Source organism: Lathamus discolor, chromosome 1 (genome assembly GCF_037157495.1).
Source record: "Lathamus discolor isolate bLatDis1 chromosome 1, bLatDis1.hap1, whole genome shotgun sequence".
NCBI classification, from domain to species: Eukaryota; Metazoa; Chordata; class Aves; order Psittaciformes; family Psittacidae; genus Lathamus; species Lathamus discolor.
In genome coordinates this window covers 147,412,727-147,434,134 of record NC_088884.1, presented here as the reverse complement: position 1 = coordinate 147,434,134, position 21,408 = coordinate 147,412,727, and the positions used below count along the sequence as shown (strand labels likewise).

The 21,408-nt window shown below is 38.6% G+C and overlaps 1 protein-coding gene and 1 long non-coding RNA gene across 2 annotated transcripts in view; both read right to left on the bottom strand.

Annotated features, from left to right (window-relative positions):
• Positions 1 to 21,408, bottom strand: part of KCNIP4 (potassium voltage-gated channel interacting protein 4) — a 437,792-nt gene that overhangs the window by 352,675 nt on the left and 63,709 nt on the right. The gene's annotated exons all lie outside the window — the stretch shown is intronic.
• LOC136024470 (uncharacterized) lies at positions 7,735 to 13,167 on the bottom strand. The gene is made up of 3 exons (XR_010616836.1): positions 13,059 to 13,167; positions 12,240 to 12,307; positions 7,735 to 8,535 (listed from the first exon to the last, which is right to left on the bottom strand). It is a non-coding gene; the product is annotated as an uncharacterized LOC136024470 (long non-coding RNA).

Sequence of the window (21,408 nt, the reverse complement as noted above, 5' to 3'; positions counted from 1 at the left end):
ACATGTCTCTGCCTGCATATGGCAAATAAGAACTCTTTCAGAAACATCCCAAAGAAATCAATACTGCAGAAGTGATGCTTTTACAGTCTAGAAATGCACTTTTGAAAAATATGAAGAAACTTGCAGAATTTTCTAGAAGCTGAGATCCAGATGAGGATTCATGGATAAATCCATAGAATACAGTACAACAAAACCAATAAAATTGGGAACAGATGATAGACAAATACATGTGACCTGTCAACTTTAAAAAAAAAAAAACAGCTTCTTTCTCATGGAGCTGTCAGAGAAGTAAACAAAACCCACCAACTGATCTGAGGACTAAGCTATATATCAGAAGACAAGAAAATGAGGACCATGAAATCTTTATGAGCACCTGACACTACAACATAACAGGACAACAAACCAATACAGACAGCAGCACAAGCCTTAGATGCACCTGAGAAACAGCCTGCCCAGACATCAGCTCCATAACAGTGGAATGTGTTTTCCCATTAAACCAAGGATGCATTAGAAGTATATTGCATAAACAAGGCAGACCATGGAGATAACATCTTAAGAACAACAATTTTCTCATACATTTAAAAGGCATGGAATACTGACCTCTAATATTCCCACATTTGCCATCTTTGCTCATTGTCTTATAAAACGAGAAAGAAGATGACACAGGAGAGCAGGAACTGAAACTATCTTGAAGATATCCAAGAGTGCTATTGATTTGCTTTTTTTATTCCAGTGCATGCTCAATGAGGAAATTAGATTAAATCAGTCTGCTAAATATATTCTTGGAACCAAGCTGATGGTTTTAGCTATTAAAGTAATAGGAAGGGAAACAAAACAGAAAAGCCAAGTTGCATTTTAAAACATCAGCCTAGCTTCAGACAGTGCACGAGAGCCAATTTTTACTGTAAAAGTAGTGAAGATTCACTACTTTTGCAGTAAGACTTTGTTGGATTTATCTAATGCTATTGTAATAACATAGAAGATTGCCAGTTTTGATTAACCTTTAAAAAAAAAAAAGATATATGTGTATATATATGTATATATATATATAAGTAAAAAAAAGATTTTAAGGTAACTGATGACACATTTCCTGCTGAACTTTCTCTAAAGTTGTCCCTGTTTAAGAAAAGTTACCTGTGTATAGAACAATTCTATGCTCAATGCGTATGCAAATACATTCCAGAAAGAAAAAATGGAAAGCTAAAAGCCACCTGGTAATTAGACATCACAAATTCCACTTAACTAGCCATTATCCTACCCACGATCTCTCTTTTAAAAGAAAAAAGAAACCCAAGAAGTAAACAAACCCCAAATCCCCCCTTAGATCTGTCTAGGTCTACAGACCTTAGCACACTTGCAAATCAGATACTGGAAACCCCATCTCACTCACTTGTCCAGTACTTGGTAGATTACAGGCTTGGTAATACTGAATACTTCTGAATAGGTTTAATATATCTAACAAGCGTCAGCGGGAATAATTTCTTTATCCTCTCCAAAAAAAACAAAATAAAAAACCCTAAAAAAAAAAAAAAACACTTTATAAGGAGACTACTTAGACAGAATTCAAGGTGAAATCCTTCTGATTATCTAAGATACCATTAAACTGAAACTTGTTTGCGTGCATCCTAAATGTACCTTCCCTGCTTTTTCAGGCCCCAAAGGATTCAATTAAAGTACATTTTTACTGGATTAGTAACAACAGTGGGTTTTTTTGTTGTTGTTGTTGTGTTGTTTTGTTTTTAAAAACTACAAAACTGCTTTCCAGTCAGAAAATGCTAGTTCATTCAAACAGCCATCTGAAAATGTACTCTAGATGGAAATCTGCATAACTACCTGCTTGTTTCACCAGCTCTCTAGAAGTTCATCCTGCACGTTTCTGTGCCTTTCCAGGGCTGTGTTTCCCATAAGCAGCTCAGCACCTCCCAGGACTCATGGGATGCCAGGATTCACTACAGTTCCTACTGAACCCACCACCCTCGGGCCACCCAGAGCTACCAGGGTGCAAGATTCTGGCTTTCACTGGCACTTTTCACAGATGAGCAGAGCAGACCCACAGCACAGCTAGCCTAAATTACTCCACAGGACTCATAGCTCAGTATGTAACAACTACAATATGACAGGGTTCACTGTTGCCACATGGTTGATTTGGATGCCTATAAATCTTGGTTTGCAGGATGCTTCTGCAGAGGGAAAAACACTAGGAAGAGCAAGCTGGCATTGCTTTCATCTCCCTGAAAATGCAACATAATTTCTCAGTACTTTGCCAAGGGTTTTGTCAAGTCTAATTTTAAGCCTGGCAAATAACTTGGCTTTTACTACTTCCTTTGGGAAAGGAGTCAAAAGCCTATTATATTTCAATGGCAGCCACCTGGCACGAGGGTAGGACACAATCACACCACAGCAGTCAGCTCAGAGAAGATGAAACCCAAGGACTTTCCTGCATAATTTCCCTATAGCAGACACATTGTTTCCCCACCTCTCAAAGCAGCAGCAGATTTTGCTCATTTGCTCACCCCCTCCACAAACATACTCCAGTTATGCACTGCCCTTTACGGAGTGCAGTACCTCCACCGTTATGATTGGTACCGCAACTACTATAGCTTGTACAGGAGATCTGCTTCTAGACATGATTTCCCAGACAACTTAAGCCTAAGGATACTACATCATCCTAAAACATGTTGGCTCATTACAAGTTTGTATGCAGAAAGGGGCACTTCATATACTGAAAAGACTTGCACTCTGCTACTACATGTCTGGGGACAGGCAATAATCTAAGTGAGCTGCAGCATCCATTTCCAAATGAACTGAGTTTTTCTCTGCTACACACCACACTATGTCAGAGATGCAGTAAAAAAAGACTTCTGCAGAGTTTAAAGAAAGGACAACCCTTCCTCTCTGCTTGAAGCCATAAAACAGGTCACGTAACTGCACCGCTATAAACAAATTTAATGTTTGGCACAGATTTAGGAATTGTGGTACTGTAGATATACAAGCTATGCCATTAGGAACAGACACATTCACAAACAACAGATGAACATTAAACATATTTATAATACTATATACAATGTCCTCTACAGGACAAAGCTGGAAAAACTGCTGTAACTCACCTCCATATTGGTATATCTTACAGGATACACATATATCATGTATCTGGATACAATGACAATTCCCAACAGCTAACACAATGCAATTTTTATTTGGTGGGGGAATACCCACAAAGGCATTTCAGTAACACTCCGAACACAAACCGTGGGTTGTTTTTTTGGTTGTTTTTTGTGGTTTTTTTTTTGGGGGGGGGTGGTGGTGTTATTTATTTATTTTTTAAGTTTTAGTAGAACTTGAAACTCTACAGGCAGCATTTCAGAAGTTAACATCAGATCCTCTTTATTGTCAGACAACAGTAATGAGCCTGTTTTGTGATTTCATGGTTGGATTATTAAACTATATTGGAGTTTTGATACTTTTAAAGTTTTACCTGAAGCTGCAAGGAAATGCTTAATGGCTTCAAAACCAAACTAAGATACTATCTGAGAAATACGCACAGTTTGTTAAGACAATGGAACTGTATCTGAGATGACAGCCATGTTTTATGATTATTTCTGCAATTTATAAGCCTTGGGAAATGTATTAGTAAGTTAAAGTAGTAACTATTTTCAAAATAAGTGCAGCATAAGTTATCACCCTGGACTATTTTCTGAGACATTACATTTTTCCTTGGAAATATAAAGGAGAGATTTTAACAAAGATGGCAACTCTCAAAAATACCTTTTTGATATGTGAATGACTACAAGGAAACATTTAATGCTGGCTGATCTAAAGCATTAAAATACTTGTATGGAACAACATAATGACACTTTTTTTTATATTTATCAGGGCACAGTTTCAGAGCATCGTATTTACCGGCATGAATGAAGCCATTTCAAGCACGCTGTGCTAGTCTGCCACCATGGCCACTTAAAAATTCACTAAACTATATTAGCGTTCCTGAATGATCTCTGGGAGAACAGCCAAAGCCTTTAGAAGAGCTCAACTTCTGGATCTGGCCAGCAAAAGCTGGCAATGTACTTCAAGCAGCAAACAAAACACCACTTAATTGAATGATATTTATTTAGCTGAAAACATTCAATGGGCAACACCATGTCTACTTGGAGAATAGTGTATGAGGCAATCAGAAATGCTACCGAAATTCAGCTCTGTGCTGGGGCTCTTTTCCCTTTGGGAAAAACTCTGTTCAGAGGCATCTAAGAGGTCCCACAGCCCGGGCAGGTTATTCCCTTGGGGAGCCACACCAGTGATGCAGAGTCTCTGGGGAAGAGGTGCAGGTGTACCTGTGCCAGCACTTCTCTTATGCCCCACTGCAGCGCTGAGACTGCAGACAGCTTTCACAATGGTACTCTCTGCAACAACTCCGCTTCCCTGACCACATAAACTTGGGTACAAAAAAAACCTGTTTGTACCCCAGATAGTTATCCACAGCCTTGAGCAACAGCTGCTGTTTATGCTGCAGAAGCTGGCAGACTGGGAAGGACAGTGTTATTCCACCACCTGAATAATAATTGTACTTTTTCTGAACTCCAGCATTTGACATTGAGTCACCGTGCACAGCAAAGTCAGGATGCTGTTATGACACATGAAGCTGCACTGCATGACCTATACAAGGGTAATTTTCTAATGCAAGAGCTTAAAACACATCATTTATACCCAGTTGAGCACATTTTCACTGCAATGTGAAAACTAAAAAAAAAAAAAAAAGTTAGTCCCTGCATGTATAAAGAGGAAAGAGTGAAGTATCTTGCAAAATAGTTTCTACTACATTATTTCTAGCACAGCTCTGTAAACAGCCATGCTAACGCAGAGACCAGATAAGAAATGCAGAGTATGGAAGCACAGGCTACATTTAACTTGAATATGTGTCCATCCATTATCCAACATAATCTGATATTTGTTTAAAATTATGTAAGGTGTAAGAAATCAAACCCAAGATTTTATTGCAGACCTGCAAATACACAAAGCTCTAGTCTGATTCCTCCTCTCAGCTTTATTGTTCCCAGGTAGAATTCTGTCCTCTGTACCCATCTGCCTGTCTTTCTGCTTTTATCATCTTTTCTAAAACGGTGAAGGAAAAGCAAGAGAGATAAAAAGAAAAGATTCAATAATGAAGCTTAAGATGGAACAGCAGAGGGCGAGAAAACTCCCTAGATAACAGGTCTGTTTTATCTGTCTACTGGAGAAATTCCAGAATTGCCAATACCGTGTACTAGAATGTTATGAATCAGTGTTTAAAAGAAAGATTTAAATATGCCTCTCTATATTTTAATCCTTAAGGATTCATAGACTACTAAAAGTTCTCTAAATTAAAAGCAATTTAAAATAATAAAAAATACAGTCTTGTGTTTACAAGAATTCAGTGGTTCATTTTAAAACTGTAGTCTCATAATGGTAGGATCTTCTTTTGTTTTACCTGATTCAAGCCAGCTAGCAGAAACTGGGACTAGGCTCAGTCTACCAAACAAGCTTCTAGTTCATAAAGATCTAAATTAGAAGAGGCCAAAAAGAGCTGAAACCAAATTTAGGTGATGCTAAGCAGCTCCTTTTCTGCACATCCCATTCTTCTTCAAGCATTTGCTTTGTATTTTCAGTATTAGGACAGGCAGCAGTTTGAGAACATTTAACAGATAATGAGAGTTCTGAGTGGTTTGAATACTAAGCCATACAAAAGCTCACATCAATCAATAAAGTCTGACAGCTTCTCTCCTGCATTTCTCAAGGAAGGGGGAAAGAGAGGGATTTATACCAATTTTGTTTTGGATTGCCTTTCCCAGCATCATTCAATTTAACATAAAATGAGCAACCTGGGTAGTCCAGTTTTATCATGTCACCTTCAAGTAGCTTTCAGTTATATTTTTCCGATTCATAGAACTGCTTTTTTATAGTGCTGTTTTTACATTAATGCATTCAGTACATTTAATGCTATTTCCCATACTCCAATTATGTTAAAGGTAGGTAAGCAATTAAAGTGGAAATGAACTTTGCTCCTTATCTGTACCTTTCAAATACAGGAAAGCAATTCATAAACAATTAATATTATTTCCATAGATTTGGTTCTTGCTTCAGTTTCTGAATTTAGTAGGAAGCAGATGATCAACCTATCCTACATTGAATTGTGACAAGCAAAGAAAACTTTCATACTGTTTGTTGTAAAAGACAATTTTATCGTAGTGGATATACCCATGAAGAAGATTATGAAATGGAGGACAACCTTCAATTTTATCCTCACTGGAAGGAAGGAAGGAAAACTAGCAGCTGCCAGGATAACACAAGTAGCCACTGTCAAAATCTCTCTGGTTCTGCTTGCCACTGCAGGGAAGATCTGGAGGTTAACTCGACTGGCACTTCAGAAAGAGAGAAGGAAAAAAAACAACCAACCAACAAACCACAAACAAACAAACAAAAAAAAAACACCAAAAAAATCTAAAAATTAACCCCCTCCCAAAACCAACCAACCAAAAAAAAACAACAAACACCCAAACAAAACAAATGAAAACCAAAAAGCAAACCCAAAAAATCCCAGCCCTCCCCCCAAAAAAACCCCAAAACAAACAAAAAAACTCCACCAAAACAACAACAAAAAAAAAAAAAACTCCCTTCCCCCCCCCCCCCCCCCCCCCCCCCCCCCCCGAAAACAACAGAGTTGCTGCAGTCAAAACAGGATGCAAGTACTCTGCCAGGGGTAGGAAGGAGGAATTTACAGCCTCCACAGGATGATGCATTGGTCACCAAGAACCACCAACCTAACTTTCTAATTTGAATTTAAATGACAACCTTTGGAATCTAGCAAAACTGTCTCAATCTTTATCAACTGCTCCTGTGGAGAGATCAAGCTTTAAATAAGCATAGCACTTTAACGCCCAGTTACTCAAAATATACTTTTTCTTAGGCTCAATACAGTTACTTCATGAATACCTGACTTGCTCAAAAATTCCTTTTCTAGTATCTGTTCTTGAAGAATCCAGTTTTCCAGGAGTTACTTGAATAATTATAATCCAAACCAACCCATCAACTTTTATCAACATCTTGAGCAAGCACTACATAAAAGTAATCAAAATCCCCAAAGAAGTAAACAGGTGAAAATGGTCCACAATCAGGTGTGAAATCTGTGTAACCTGAATAAGCAGGAACCTTTTCCCAAAACCTCCAGAAACTTGACTGAAGGCTAAATAAAGCAATTCCATTATTTAAAAACTGTTAACACAGAGCTCTAGCAGCTTTTTCACAAGTAGCAATCCAGTTACAGCCTGCCTATGTCTACCAATACCTGTACAATTTGAACAAATGCAAGTTTAAGCAGCCGCATGCAAAAATTTAGCATAAGGTTCAATTGAAAATGAAGCAGTCAAGTCAAGTAAGGGCAAAAAATAAAGTTTTGAATGCCCTTAAGTGATTAAAACTCCTTATTTCTTTATGTGCAGCTAGGGACAGAGAACATGAAAGCTGGCTTTAACGCTTGCTCTCCCACTGCCACCTAATAGGACTCCAAAATTTCTACAATTCTGAGTAGCCAAAAATCAAGCTGGATGCCATCAGACCTAATAATTCCAAAGCTGAAGTTTGCAAATGTATATTTTTAACATTAATTACACTTTTTAAGTGGCATTAATGAAGATTGTGTCAGTTTTGCTAGAAATTGAATTATTTCACATTATGTACTTATATGGATTTACATTATATATTTAGACGAGCCTGTAACATAGAAGCCTTGAGGTTTTCACATTATGTACCTGCTAAACGCTTCGGAGTTAACCACATATGCATTTGGGACGGCTATCTCTTTCTGTCAGATAAGCAATATGAGAATCATTTACTTTCATTTTCTCCTAACATTGTTTCAGAACACGCTGTCCATAATTAAATCACCTAGGCATCATGGTATGTCAGTCTTGATGCTCCTCTCTGGAAATAGCATGCAGTTAGCTCCATCATCCTGCAGTCACAGCAAAACATAACAAAGGACTATACTATGAAAAACTACTAGCTGTGTGTTTACCCTTTATAGTAGCTATTTTTCTTCCATTTTTTTTTAATGTTAAAATGGCTAATGCTTCTTTCCTTCATATATTCCGAAAAAAAATTAAAGATTATGGAGTGTGGGGGTGAATATCAGTGGGATGCACTGGGCTCATTTAATACTATCCACAAATGAGCTCATTTTATTCATTGCTCATTTTATGGACAGGCTAAAGTTGGGGATGGGGAGTAATCTAACTTTTCTAATGGATTTCAAGGGAGTTAAAATCATGTGCCAGCTAAGGGTTTGCTCAAGGTCAGTGAAAAGCTAGCTAGTACAAATGCATCTATAACAAAATGCATGTTCTCTTAACGGTCTCTATAATCAAGGAATTAAAATGATTTTCAAGGTTCGTGAAATCAAATATCATGAATAACGGTTATAAGCCGGCCTAGTTATTTTGCAAGCAGCAATAAAGCTTTCATTTTTCATACTGAGCTTTATATTCCATTTTTCAACTGCAGCAGAGCCTGAAAAAGAAAGCAGGCATTGCATTAAAAAAAGAAATAAAAATCACAATGTGTCATCTTCTGATTATCCTTTGAAAACACAAGGGCCTTCTGTAGATCTTATAGCTACAAAGAAGTTAATATTTGTAAATAATATGGGTTTTTAAACGGAAAAACAAAGAAGTCATACACGTGAGAGACAGCCAGGAGGGCACAGGGCACACAGGTGCTCCCACCTGCTGCTGGCAGGAGGTGGCAGGGCTGTGCTCAAAGCAGCTTAAAACTGTGTATTCCAGTTCAGGGCCTTTCTAGCAAGCTACAGTCGCACCATGTTTATATTACTGCTCTATAAAATGATCAAAATTAAATCTTTCATAAACTTTAAGTTTTCATAAGGCCAAAGTTGGTCATTTGATGTATTTTTTTCCTCCTCTTGCCATTTCAGGCAGACAAAGCTGGAAGAAGGAAAACTCAAAACTGAGAAGTATCCTCAGGGCAGGGAGTGTCAAGAGCTCACAAGGTACATCATAATTCCCAGGTATCGCTGCCAATACAGCAGAAAGTGCTAATTTAGGCCAATGTCAGCAGAAGTGTGAAAGATGCAATTTGAGGCCCCATGGTTGCCAGCTACTACATACAACAGGCTTTGGAAGATTCGATGAACATCCACCTGTGGAGATGCTGGTAAGGTCACAACACTTAACCCTGCAGCTAAATCTGGAAGGCCAGATGTTGTAATGATATTTTGGTGCTGTGATCTCCACCTGAGAGCAGATTTCCTAACCTAGCTAGGAGCTATGCAACACAGAGCAGATGCAGAAACTGCAAGTTACTCAAGTATACCGGCTTGAGACCTTCAGCTGGGACCCCTTTCCTGAACCTGGATGAATCAGTAAGCACACAGAGAGAGCACAAACACTTACTTGCAAGAGAGAAACAGTACAAGCACATCTATGATGGAAATATTAAAAATTATAGAAATTATGTACTCGATCAAAGATTTTCATGAAAATTTCAAAAGAAAAACCAGGGCAAATAACCACCACTACTGCTCCTTGTGCAGCTTTCCATCATCCATCTGTGGCTTAAGGGTAAACAGACACTTTATTCAAACACTGTTTTTAACAGCGCTTGACTCATTTTTCTTCTTTGAACTTTTCTAATGGCTTTTGAAGCTATTAATAAAGTGGTTAGAAGTGAACTCCCCTATTTAATTTTGCATCATGTGGAGAACTATTTATGTCTGGCACTTAATACTTTAATTCATATTTGCTGACTTGTCTATCATGAGGAAGACTTGACAATCTTCCCTATTTGCTTTCCTTTCTGCATTTACATGCCAGTGTCCATTATATTGACATTTGTTTTCCAAGCATTTTTCTAAACTTTCTAAGTTCTCCTGACGTTGAAGCTTCTACCCTCTTGATCCCTTTCACATCCTATCTGAAACAAGTGGACACAATTTACGAAGAGCAATAGTGATATTTTTTTTACATTCTTCCTTTCCATCAAGGCTCCCAAGGGTATGCATGCTTCCAGACACTGAGTGTTAATTCTGAAAACATATATCTCCATTTGCATAAGCTACATTTATTAATATTTTTAACTCCTTTTTTTTAATCAGCTAGTCATTAGGATTTGTATTCTTCTGCCAGTACCTCTACTGAATTTTAGATCTGAATATGCCAATTAATTTGGGAAACTTCTTGAATTTGTCATTTTACCATTCACCTTCTTTCCCAGATAATTTATTAATGCAAAAAAAAAAAAAAACAAACCCATAAATCCATTTCCATTAATTTTTATCCCTTTGGTTCTTACATTTAGCCTCTTAGCCATTTAGAAGAGCACTTTCCTTGTTATCCCACTGAAAGTATTTGGTGAGAAAACTCATCTAAAAGTCTTTCAAATCGTTATCATATTTTAATCAATCATTTTTACCCAAAAGCTTACTCTAATTGAGGCCCTAGTGTGAAATTTCTCATAGAAGTAGCATTTATTCTTCCCCTTTGCAACATATTTCTATTAATCACTTCAATTTTTTTATTTTTTTTTTCCTACACATCAGATTTATAAGTCTGTAATTTCTGAAATGTTGTTAAAGACCATTTTTACTTCCTCTCATCCCTCTGGTACTGGAGTGTCCTGGGTTCAGCAGTAGCAGTCATTTTTCTCCTTCTTAGTAGCTGGTGCAGTGCTGTGTTTTGACTGGGAAGAGCACTGATAACACTGATGTTTTTAGTTACCATGCCAATGTTTGACTCTGACCAAGGACTTTCTGAGCCTCATGCTCTGCCAGGGAGGAGGGGAAGCTGGGAGGAAGCAGAGACAGGACACCTGACCCAAACTGACCAAAGAGGTATTCCATACCACAGCACGTCATGCCCAGGAGGTAACGGGGAGTTACCCAGAAGGGTGAGTGCACTGGACGAGGTATCGGTCGGTGCTCGGTCAGGTGGGGTTGGGTGAGTTATCGGCTGGCTGCTGCTGGGGTGTTGTATTCTCTTCCCTTGTTATTTCCTTTACTATTATTATTATTGGTGGTAGCAGTAGTGATTTGTGTTATACCTTAGTTACTAAACTGTTCTTATCTCAACCCATGGGAGCTGCATTCTTTTCAATTCTCCTCTCTGTCCCTCCAGGTGTAGGGGGAGGGCAAGAAGGGGGGGGGGGGGGGGGGGGGGGGGAGTGAGTGAACAACTGCATGATTTATGGCTGACTTTGTTTAAACCACGACAGGGAGTCAGGTTAAGCAAGAAGTTATGCTCAGTACTGAGCAGCTTGACAACTTCATGCTTGAAATTAAGAAGCGACCGTGTGACTTTGGCAGTTTGTTGATGCTCATTTTAAAAGCTTGACCTACATGTTTTAGCAATACTTCATTTTGATGCAGGCACGCACTGGAAAATTTAAAGATTTGTGGGAACATCGAGGAGCTCACCAAGGCCAAATGAAAGATAATGATACAGAGATCAAAGGGGCTGGGGCGCAATCTTACTGGTCTCATGGGTTGAGCAAGTAATGAGGACAGAAGTTATGATTTCCTTGGACTTGTTCTGCCATACACCTATTCCTTCCCTGACCCATCTAAACTCAGTCATCCAACATCCAACTCCCAAAGTACAACCTATCAGTGGGTGAAATTCTCCCCAGAAGCAGGACAAGAAGCCACTTTTGGAGAATAAGGGGCCCAAGGTCAGTCAGCACGCCGGGAGGGGAGCCAAAGAGAAAGAGAATGAAGTTCTGGGGACTTGCTTTGGTTCATACCAATGAGGTTCTAGAGTAGGACACAACTGGAAGGATAAGGCTTCACAATGAGTTGAGGAGAGGGAAAAAAAAAAAAAACAAAACAAACAACAAACCCTCAACATTAATTGAATTGAAATGGGCTATACCCTACCTCCAAAGCCTTTTGAGCCCCATTTGGATTGACTGCAAAAGACAAGGCTACAGAAATGTTTATCAAAGTCTACATACAGTAAATTAATAGTAGGTTAGTTACACTTGTGTGCATTGCATGTTCTAAATCTCTAATCAGTGAGTATACTCAGTCTGCAAGAAAGGTGTGAGGCTGATTCCTTCACTTGAGTACACTCAGGAAAGCTACAATAAAAACATGCAGAAGTGTCTTCATGCTATGGAAGTCTATCACAAAGCAATAACAAAAAAGGGCTAACTGTTTTGCACTCACAATTTTTAGTCAGTTTAAAAAAAAAATGACACACCTTCTATCTCCTTAGAAAACAATCCAATAGAGTAGACTTTTTTCCTCCCTCATCACAGCTCAGCAACACTAGAAAGAAAAGGCATTGTCGGGAGCGCAATGACAGATAGACAGACCACACAGCCAACATTTGTTGTGAAAAATCATGCAGTCACTAAGAGTGTCAAAAAATGAGAGCAGTAGGCCAGACAACGACCCTTACAGACAAATTTTCACTTAAAACATCAGATGAAATTATAGCAACTTCAAATAGAGTTCACCAGATGGCACACAGTACTAGGGGGTGCCACCTAATGGGCTTTCATTTATTGAACACTGACCTAATTTTGTGCTCTGGTTCCAGAGCAAAGAACACGCATTTGGTCACAAATGTTTTGAGAAAGTATGTTCCTGTAAACAAATCTATCGATTAAAAAAATATTTCTGGGAATTACCATATAAGTCATGGGATGCTACTTTAGTCATTCATTTTCATCCTTTAAACCACAGTCCTTCCACTGAATACTTGCAGTGTAGCAGAAACAGAGCTGCTAAGCTCTCTTTCCCTTAAAGCCCATAATTTTCAGCAGCCAGACCTCCCTGACTTATTTGCTTGATGGCATGCAAGTGGTACAACTTTGAACAAGAACTTGGGGTACTGCCAATATCATTTGCAGCTGTATTAGTCATTATCATATTACTAATACTATGTATTAATAATTATCATATGCCCACTTAAATTTTTTCATTTTGCCATTTCTAAATGCCAAATTAGTTCACTCCAGTGGGATGGAAAGAGAACATTCTACTTCACAGATTCTTCTATCATTCCATCAGGTACCTTTCCACTGCCATCAGTGTTATCAAGCCAATTGATCCCAGGAGATATCAGGGAAGTTACTCCACTTTACTTCCTGTTGAAGTTTACTGCAGCAGATTTATGAACTGTATCTTCCCCAAAACCTTGAGAAGCATCACAGAAGAGGGGAGAGAGATTAGGAGACTATAAAGTTGTGGCAAATATGGTGGAAATACAGCTGATATTCTCTTTTCCTATTACGTTGGTTAAGGAAACACGGAAAAAAAACAGAAAAATGACACATTTAAAATGAAAAAAGGAATTCAAGTGTGTAGTCAGCACATGACAATGGTGAGGGAGGAAAACTAAAAGATCAGCCTGTAGTATCAAGAAGCCCAAACTGCAATACAAACTATCTGGACAGAAACAATAGTCAAAATTCATCCAGAAATACAAAAATGTAAGTCACTTCTTCCTGCCTTTTGTCCAGTGCCAGGCCATCACTGGTGCCTTCAGCAGACAGCAGTTTGTCTTGCCTTCATCTGCTACCTGCTGACTTAGCATTGATGCAATAGTCTAGCTCAGTCTAGAACACAGTTTAATGAATGTAACTGGTATGACGAGAAGCACCTACCAGGGCTAAACACATAAGCCCATATGAATAGTAGAGTGCTGAAAAACAATTTGCTAATTCTTCAAATTCTCACTTGTAATATGACAGCAGCTAAAACTCTTATAAGATGGAGAGTATCATAATTAATTCAATATAATAAGACATTAAAGAACAATGCATAATTAAAACATTACAATCTCTTCAGACAAAATACTAGTAATCAGTACTAGGAAAAAAAAGTGAGAAGGGCAGAGATAAAACTAGAGCACACTGTATCATTTTGCCTAAGCAAGCAGCACACAACTTGATTTTGGTTGAAAAATCTTATAAGCTCTTCAGCAGAAATAATTTCAAAACATAGCACAGCTTTTATTTACTTTTCCTTTTTTTACTTTTCCAAAACACTACTAGATTTGATGAAACTGTTACCTGAAGAATACTAGTAATTCTAAAGATAAAAAAAGTTTTGGTATTTATCTTCCTCACTAAAACAATCAAGATTATTTAGAAAGCTAACCTCAGGTGTTTTACATTGAAACTTTAAGAGGTGTCCAACAAAGCAACCATGGATTTTGCTACATAAGGGCTAAGCCTAAACATTAAGAGCAAAGGGTCAAAAGAGGCGAGTTACCAGAGGAAACCTCCCTGAAAACACAGGCAAAAGGTGTTCAGCCCAAAAGGGCAGTAAAATACCTTTCTAACACACAGAATCATTTGTGGTTAAAGAAAACTACTTCTATAAGTAGAATAAAATTTTATGTTCACATTTGTCAAAAAGATCACTTTGATCACTTCCTCCCTTGAGGGAGATTATTTCTCCCTCAAGATATAAAGCTGCCATTTACTGTGAACTACAGCACATAATCTTTGTGTGCTCAGTTCATGCATTTGGACAAAAACCTGCATTTCTTATCAGGCAATTTCATATTTACATAACAAATCCCAACAAAACTGAAACAAAGGCAATGGAAAAGAATTTTGGTAAAGCAGTTACATTCTAAGAAACATAAGGAAGTTTAAAGCAACCAACGACTTTCAGCACCATTAGTAGTTTTCAAAAGAACTTGGAGAAAGCCAACCGTATCCTGGGCTGCATCAAAAGGAGTGTGACCAGAAGGTCGAAGGAGGTGATCCTGTCCCTCTACTCTGCTCTTGTGACACCTCACTTGGAGTATTGTGTGCAGTGCTGGTGTCCTCAACATAAAAAGGACATGGAACTGCTGGAACAAGTCCACAGGAGGGCCACGAGGATGGTCAGGGGACTGGAGCACCTCCCGTATGAAGACAGGCTGAGGAAGTTGGGGCTGTTCAGCTTGGAGAAGAGAAGGCTGCGTGGAGACCTCATAGCAGCCTTCCAGTATCTGAAGGGGGCCTATGGGGATGCTGGGGAGGGACTCTTCATTAGGGACTGTAGTGACAGGACAAGGGGTAATGGGCTAAAACTTAAACAGGGGAAGTTTAGATTGGATATAAGGAGGAAATTCTTTCCTGTTAGGGTGGTGAGGCACTGGAATGGGTTGCCCAGGGAGGTTGTGAGTGCTCCATCCCTGGCAGTGTTCAAGGCCAGGTTGGATGAAGCCTTGTGTGGGATGGTTTAGTGTGAGGTGTCCCTGCCCATGGCAGGGGGGTTGGAACTAGATGATCTTGAGGTCCTTTCCAACCCTAACTATTCTATGATTCTATCAGTGATCACATTCCGTTCTGGTTCATAGCAGCCATCCATGTAATTAAGATAATAAAAGAAAGCATAACTCTTTTTCAGAAACAGTCACAGTGTACAGAAAGGAAGTAGTTAATTTTGGCAGGCAACACGAAGAAGCAAAAGCACTCCTAAGAAGACACTATTTGAGGGACAGTGAAGACAAACAGTATCTACGTAAGCACAGAAAAACTGACAATTGGTGCTATGCTCTTGGTTTATCAGTTCACTAAGAGTGCTGGAGAAGGCCAGTTTTGGGCTGTGAAGCAGAAGGGTTTTTATCTTGCTTACTTTTTATAGCTCAGGTATCCCAATGTGGCACAGTATAAAGCTTTGTGGATATAGTGGCTTATGGCTCAATGACGCATTAACATGGCTTTGAAGCATGTTAATTTACCCAAAACTATGTAGACACAGATTAAAAGAGACACAAAAGCTGTCAGCAATATATACTTCCCTGTGTAGAAAAGGTACAGAAAATAAAATATTTTCCAAAAATATACTGCACTGTAACCATGCTTCAAGACATTCAGAGTTCCCAGCATCACTGCTTTTAGCACCTATCTACAACTACAGAAAAATATGCCCCATTTCATCCGTAAACATACCAGATTGCATCTATGAAGAAATCATCCTTCTTTCCCTGTTACTAGTTAGATACCCACTTCAGACACTTGTCTCTTTAATGATCAGACCTCACTGGGAGTCTTGTGTGCAGTTCTGGTGCCCTCAACATAAAAAGGACATGGAACTGCTGGAACAAGTCCAGAGGAGGGCCACGAGGATGATCAGGGGACTGGAGCACCTCCTGTATGAAGACAGGCAGAGAAAGTTGGGGCTGTTCAGCCTGCAGAAGAGAAGGCTGCGTGGAGACCTCATAGCAGCCTTCCAGTATCTGAAGGAGGCCGATAAGGATACTGGGGAGGGACCTTTCATTAGGAACCGTAATGACAGGACAACGGGTAATGGGTTAAAACTTAGACAGTGGAAATTTAGATTGGATATAAGGAAGAAGCTCTTTACTATTAGGGTGGTGAGGCACTGGAAGGGGTTGCCCAAGGAAGCTGTGAATGCTCCATCCCTGCTGGTGTTCAAGGCCAGGCAGGATGAAGCTTTTAGTGGCACGTTTTAGTGTGAGGTGCCCCTGCCCATGGCAGAGGGGTTGGAACTAGGTGATCTTAAGGCCTTTTCCAACCCTAACTATTCTGTGATTTACATGGTAACTCTGCTCTTCAGCTCAATAGGTTTTTCCATGTTATCTTTTCAAGGCATTGAGGAGCAGCACCTCATTATCTTTGCCCCACAACTCAGTTTCTCTACGCTAGACAAGCTCACTTCTTTTAGATAGACTTCTTTTTTCCCCCCCTCTTACAGTTACCTCAAGCAAGAAATAATAAAAATGACAGTTATAGACCATACTAATGAACATAAATATTCTCATTAGAGAACTGAGAAAAGCCAAGCCCCCAGTAAATGGCTTATTTGAGGTGTGAGCCAGTCCCCATTCCAGAAGCATTGGGGCAGGTGCAAGGATCAACAATGATTGCTCAAGAAGATAGAGAAATGGAGGCAGGCAAAACACATATTTAAGAAGGTATCAAAATTCCAGGACTCCACCATCAGCCTGCTTCCACAGATGAGCTAGTACACTGCTTACTGTCCATGCTACTGAAAGCTAGTTTTACTTAAAAAGTGAAAGTGTTATCAAAAAAGATATTAAATAAATATCAAGCAACAATACATTCAAACAAGTCAGTACAGAGTACATATAAAATATAGTTAGGTGCAAGCTGTAGTTTAGCTGTCAAAACTTTTCATTATATACTAGAAACCTTCCTTTCTTTTAAACATCAAAACTCCATTTACAACCCACCAACACACACACGAACATAACACTGGTGCCATAGTTATTTGTATCTACAAGTAATATTTTAAGGAAAGAAAATATTAAATAAGTAACTACTCATTACCAAGTTACCTTACAATACAGAAAGAGCTGTTAAAAGATAAAAATAGTCACGGATTACTCCTGCATTTATTAACTTTAATTTCCTAACTAAGTTCATCAATCCTATTGCTCCTACGTATTCCACAACATCCTACAAAAGCACAACAGCTAACAAAAAGAAAACCAACCCATGCTTGAAAGAATCTCCACGGTTTTGTTATTTTTATCGTTCTTATTTTACCACTAGGTGGTGATAGCTCAACACATACCAGCTTCTACTCGCTTAAAAGTGTGAACTGCAACGGGACAACACAGTTTTACATAAAATGTAAACAGTTTTTCGTGCTCTCCGCGCACTAAAAATATGAACAAATAATAATTTTAACTATAAAAACTACAAATTGCTGTAGCAAAGACTTACCTGCTTCAGCTGCAGCCTTTCCCCCTGTTCTTTGTTAAAACACTCACAGATGCCTTGGAAACACTCATCCCAGATTAATTCACTCCAAACAGCCTTTCACCTTACTTCTGGCTAAGTCACACAGTCCTTGTATGCCCTATAGCCTTCTAGCAGATTTTTCTAAAAAATCATGACTAGACATATCTTTAAAGCCTTTTTCCACAGCACTATTTGTAAGGCTGCTTATGCAAGTCTATGAAAGCCATCAAAGACAAGACTGCTGGTTTCTATTAGCCCCAAATCCCCTACATTCCTAGAGCAGATAAAATTCAGTGCTTTAAAATAATACCAATATCACTGCACTTTTTATCAAAATAAACCCTCAAGTCACAACTTTCACCTAAGATTCAGCCTCTAAATCTGATGGTGAGTCCCATTGTCCACAAATAGGTTAGCAAAGCTCATGTGCAGCCACTTGAGTGAAATAAAGGCTTGCTCCCAGCAGGCACATTTGGTACACCTGCACCCCATTATCCTCCCTGGATGCAGCCATAAAACATGGCTTGGTTGGTGTGCTGATGAGGTGTGTTCTTGAACTTCCTGTAGGGGGTTTATTTGCAGAACTTTTTTATCCAGTTTTAAAAATCACCTCTGACCTCTTAGTCACAGTAAACATTTTGTGTCTGTGTGAAGCTGCTTTTGCTGTTAATGTTCCTGCCTGGTACCTTGCAAATGGTGTTTGTTCCCAACTCCTACAACACCCCCTGCATGGTGAGGCTGAAGCACCATCTTCCAGTGTGCTACCTGTAACCCATAACATGGATCATTTCCCTTAGTACCTGCACCTGCATGACTCTATGACATACTTGCTCAGTTCTAGGTGTTTTATAAACTGCATTAGGATCTGCACGTAGATACAGTCCAGCTACTAAAATCATAAAAACCTGAAAATATGAAGAAAACCCCACATGGTTTCTCTCTTTTCATGTTGCTTACAACTGTATCCATAATAGATGATGCCTCTGACATACGATTATGCTTTTTTATGAGTAGAAACAAGTTAAATTATTTCTTACCAGCTTATATCTGAATAGCTGAAACCAGTTAATTTAAAATACATTTCCAAATTGAATACTATATATATTAAAGGAAAATTACTAATATGACAAAACCATAAAAAATATGAAACAGTATTTCTGCCTCCACCGTCATCATACTTTACTACACCAGTGAGGATACTCAAAGCCCTGTGATGGTGAAAGTGCAGTTCCTAGACAATTTGGTACCACTTCTTACAGAAATTTATTAGTGGGGGGAGTTGCATGGACAGGGTAAAGACAAAACTAATTACAGAATATATACAATAGGGAAAACAAAAAAACACCGAGTGAGATTGTATTTCCTTTGCATTACCTTAGCTTCAATGTCTGCATCTAAGTAATTTGTTAAACATACTATCTTTTCTAGAAAACTGGTCTCTCTTTAATTCACACCAATTTGCTGCCTTGTCATTTATAGCTCAGTGCACATAAACAGTTTGGAATGAACTGGCTAAGTATAAATTACGTCAAGGAAATGGGAAAGAAGGCTGAAACAGGTATATTAGCTAACAGCATGGCTTAAATAGGTTTCAGACTGAAGCACAGAAACTTCTACTTAAACCACAAGCAATTTGACATAACAAATCAATAGGAAATCAGTTATACAACAGTAAAATACATGGACCATTCCCCAGAAGGGACAGGCTTTCTCACTAGACTGTGAAAGATCCCATGCTGTTCTTAAGTCTGCGTCAGTCTGTCACCCTAAGGAGCGCATAAGAAAATTATAAATTCATGAAAAAAGTAGAAACAAACTTGAATCCTTGATTAAATAACTTCATCTCCTAAAAGCCTACTCTTTCTCAAGTAAAAGTGATCTAATAGTTCTTACCACTTTGCTGTCTGTTCCACCTTACCCAGGGTCCAAGCTAGTGCCTCTTCCATGACCCAAGCTACAGGGCATGAATTGTACAGTTATGTGCCACAACATGTATAGCCTCTTCTTTCCACCCAGCTTCATAAATGGAATAAACATGGACTGTAAGCCAGCAGCAGACCAAGACCTTGGCCCCCAATTCTGTCCTGCAGCAAGGAAATTTCATGGATTGATTATGGCTTGTATAAAAACAAAACAAAAAAATACAACAAAAAGAAAATCCAACCCACAAGTCAGGCTCGTATTAAAGAAAAAAGAAAGAAAGAAAAAAATATTGCACAAAAATCTGTATTTTTTCCAATGCTTAGTCTGTTTCTTTTATAGAATCATAGAATGTTAGGGTTAGAAAGGACCTTAGGATCATCCAGTTCCAACCCCCCTGCCATGGGCAGGCACCAAGGCCTTGACAACTACCAGGGATGAAGCATTTACCACTTCTCTGGGCAACCCATTTCAGTGCTTCAACACAGAGTAAAGAACTTATTCCTTATATCTAACCTGAACTTCCCCTGTTTACGTTTAAACCCATTTACCCTCTTTTCAATATATACATTTTCTTTTTGGCCTTGTATTGATCTAAAACCCACTGAAGTTAATGGAACAATTCTCACTGGTGGCAAAGATAATCTTTCTAAAGAAAGAGTGATTAGAAACATTCAACATAGGTCTGCACCACTGAGCACCTGGTCTGCTCTAGCACCTCTTAGTAATAGTCCACAGTTGTAGAAGAGCTACTTGACCACGTAAGGCTTTTCAGCCAAGCCCTGGACAGAGCTATCTTCACTGGGCATACTTTTGCATTTTTATAGGATTCTGTTTCAGGGAGGAAGTTTATGTTGCTATCATTCTTTTCACCACCTGCCATACTCCCTCACTTCATTTCCAAAAGAGAAATAGGGAACAGGTCTCGTTCCTTTAGGCTACAAGAAATATCACCTGCTTTTCTGGGTTGGTATGAAATGGATTTTCTTCCACTGAGTTAAACTCACAGTACTGTCACTTTGTGTGAATTTTAAAACATTCAAAGCACAAAATAAAATAATAATAACAACCTCAGGCACTGTCTTCAGCAAACTACAAAGTATAAATAGCTCAGCTGAAAGCAGCACAAAAGTTGGTTTGTGCTAGCATGCTGCTGAGCCAAAAATAAATTCTTTGGAAATTCTGTGGAATTGCCGTAGAGAATCTCATAATTCTTACAAATCTTAATACCTTAATCTTTCCCTTTAACCTTTCTCCAGCTAGATAAAAGGAATTAAAATAAAGCTTCTGATTCTGAGGAATGGAATGTTTGGTATCTATTGTTGATAAATAGAATACTAAGCCTTTGAACATTGCTTGACCTGTCCCATTGTATTAACCTAAAGACAACATTTTTGTAGGCATTACATAATTTCAGTTCTAAAGTAGAAAAGTTCTCTCACAGAGATTTTCCTTGGATCATTTTTACATAGTAAGTCACGTAAAAAAACACGGCTATGAAATAGAAGATGCAGTTGAATATTTAAGTATTTCCCTTGATTTTCTGTTGCTAAACAAACCAAGTCCAAACCACTCAAGTCTTAACACAGCCCAAACAAAAAAAAAAAGACTCAAAGAAAATAATATTCTTTTCACTTTATTATGACCAACAGAACCTCAATTGTTTTCATGCCAATGTGATTGCAAAAGGGCACAAAAGAAGAAATTAACTAAAAGCAGCCATCCCTGCACAGAATCATAGAATAGTCTGGGTTGGAAGGGGTCTTGAAGATC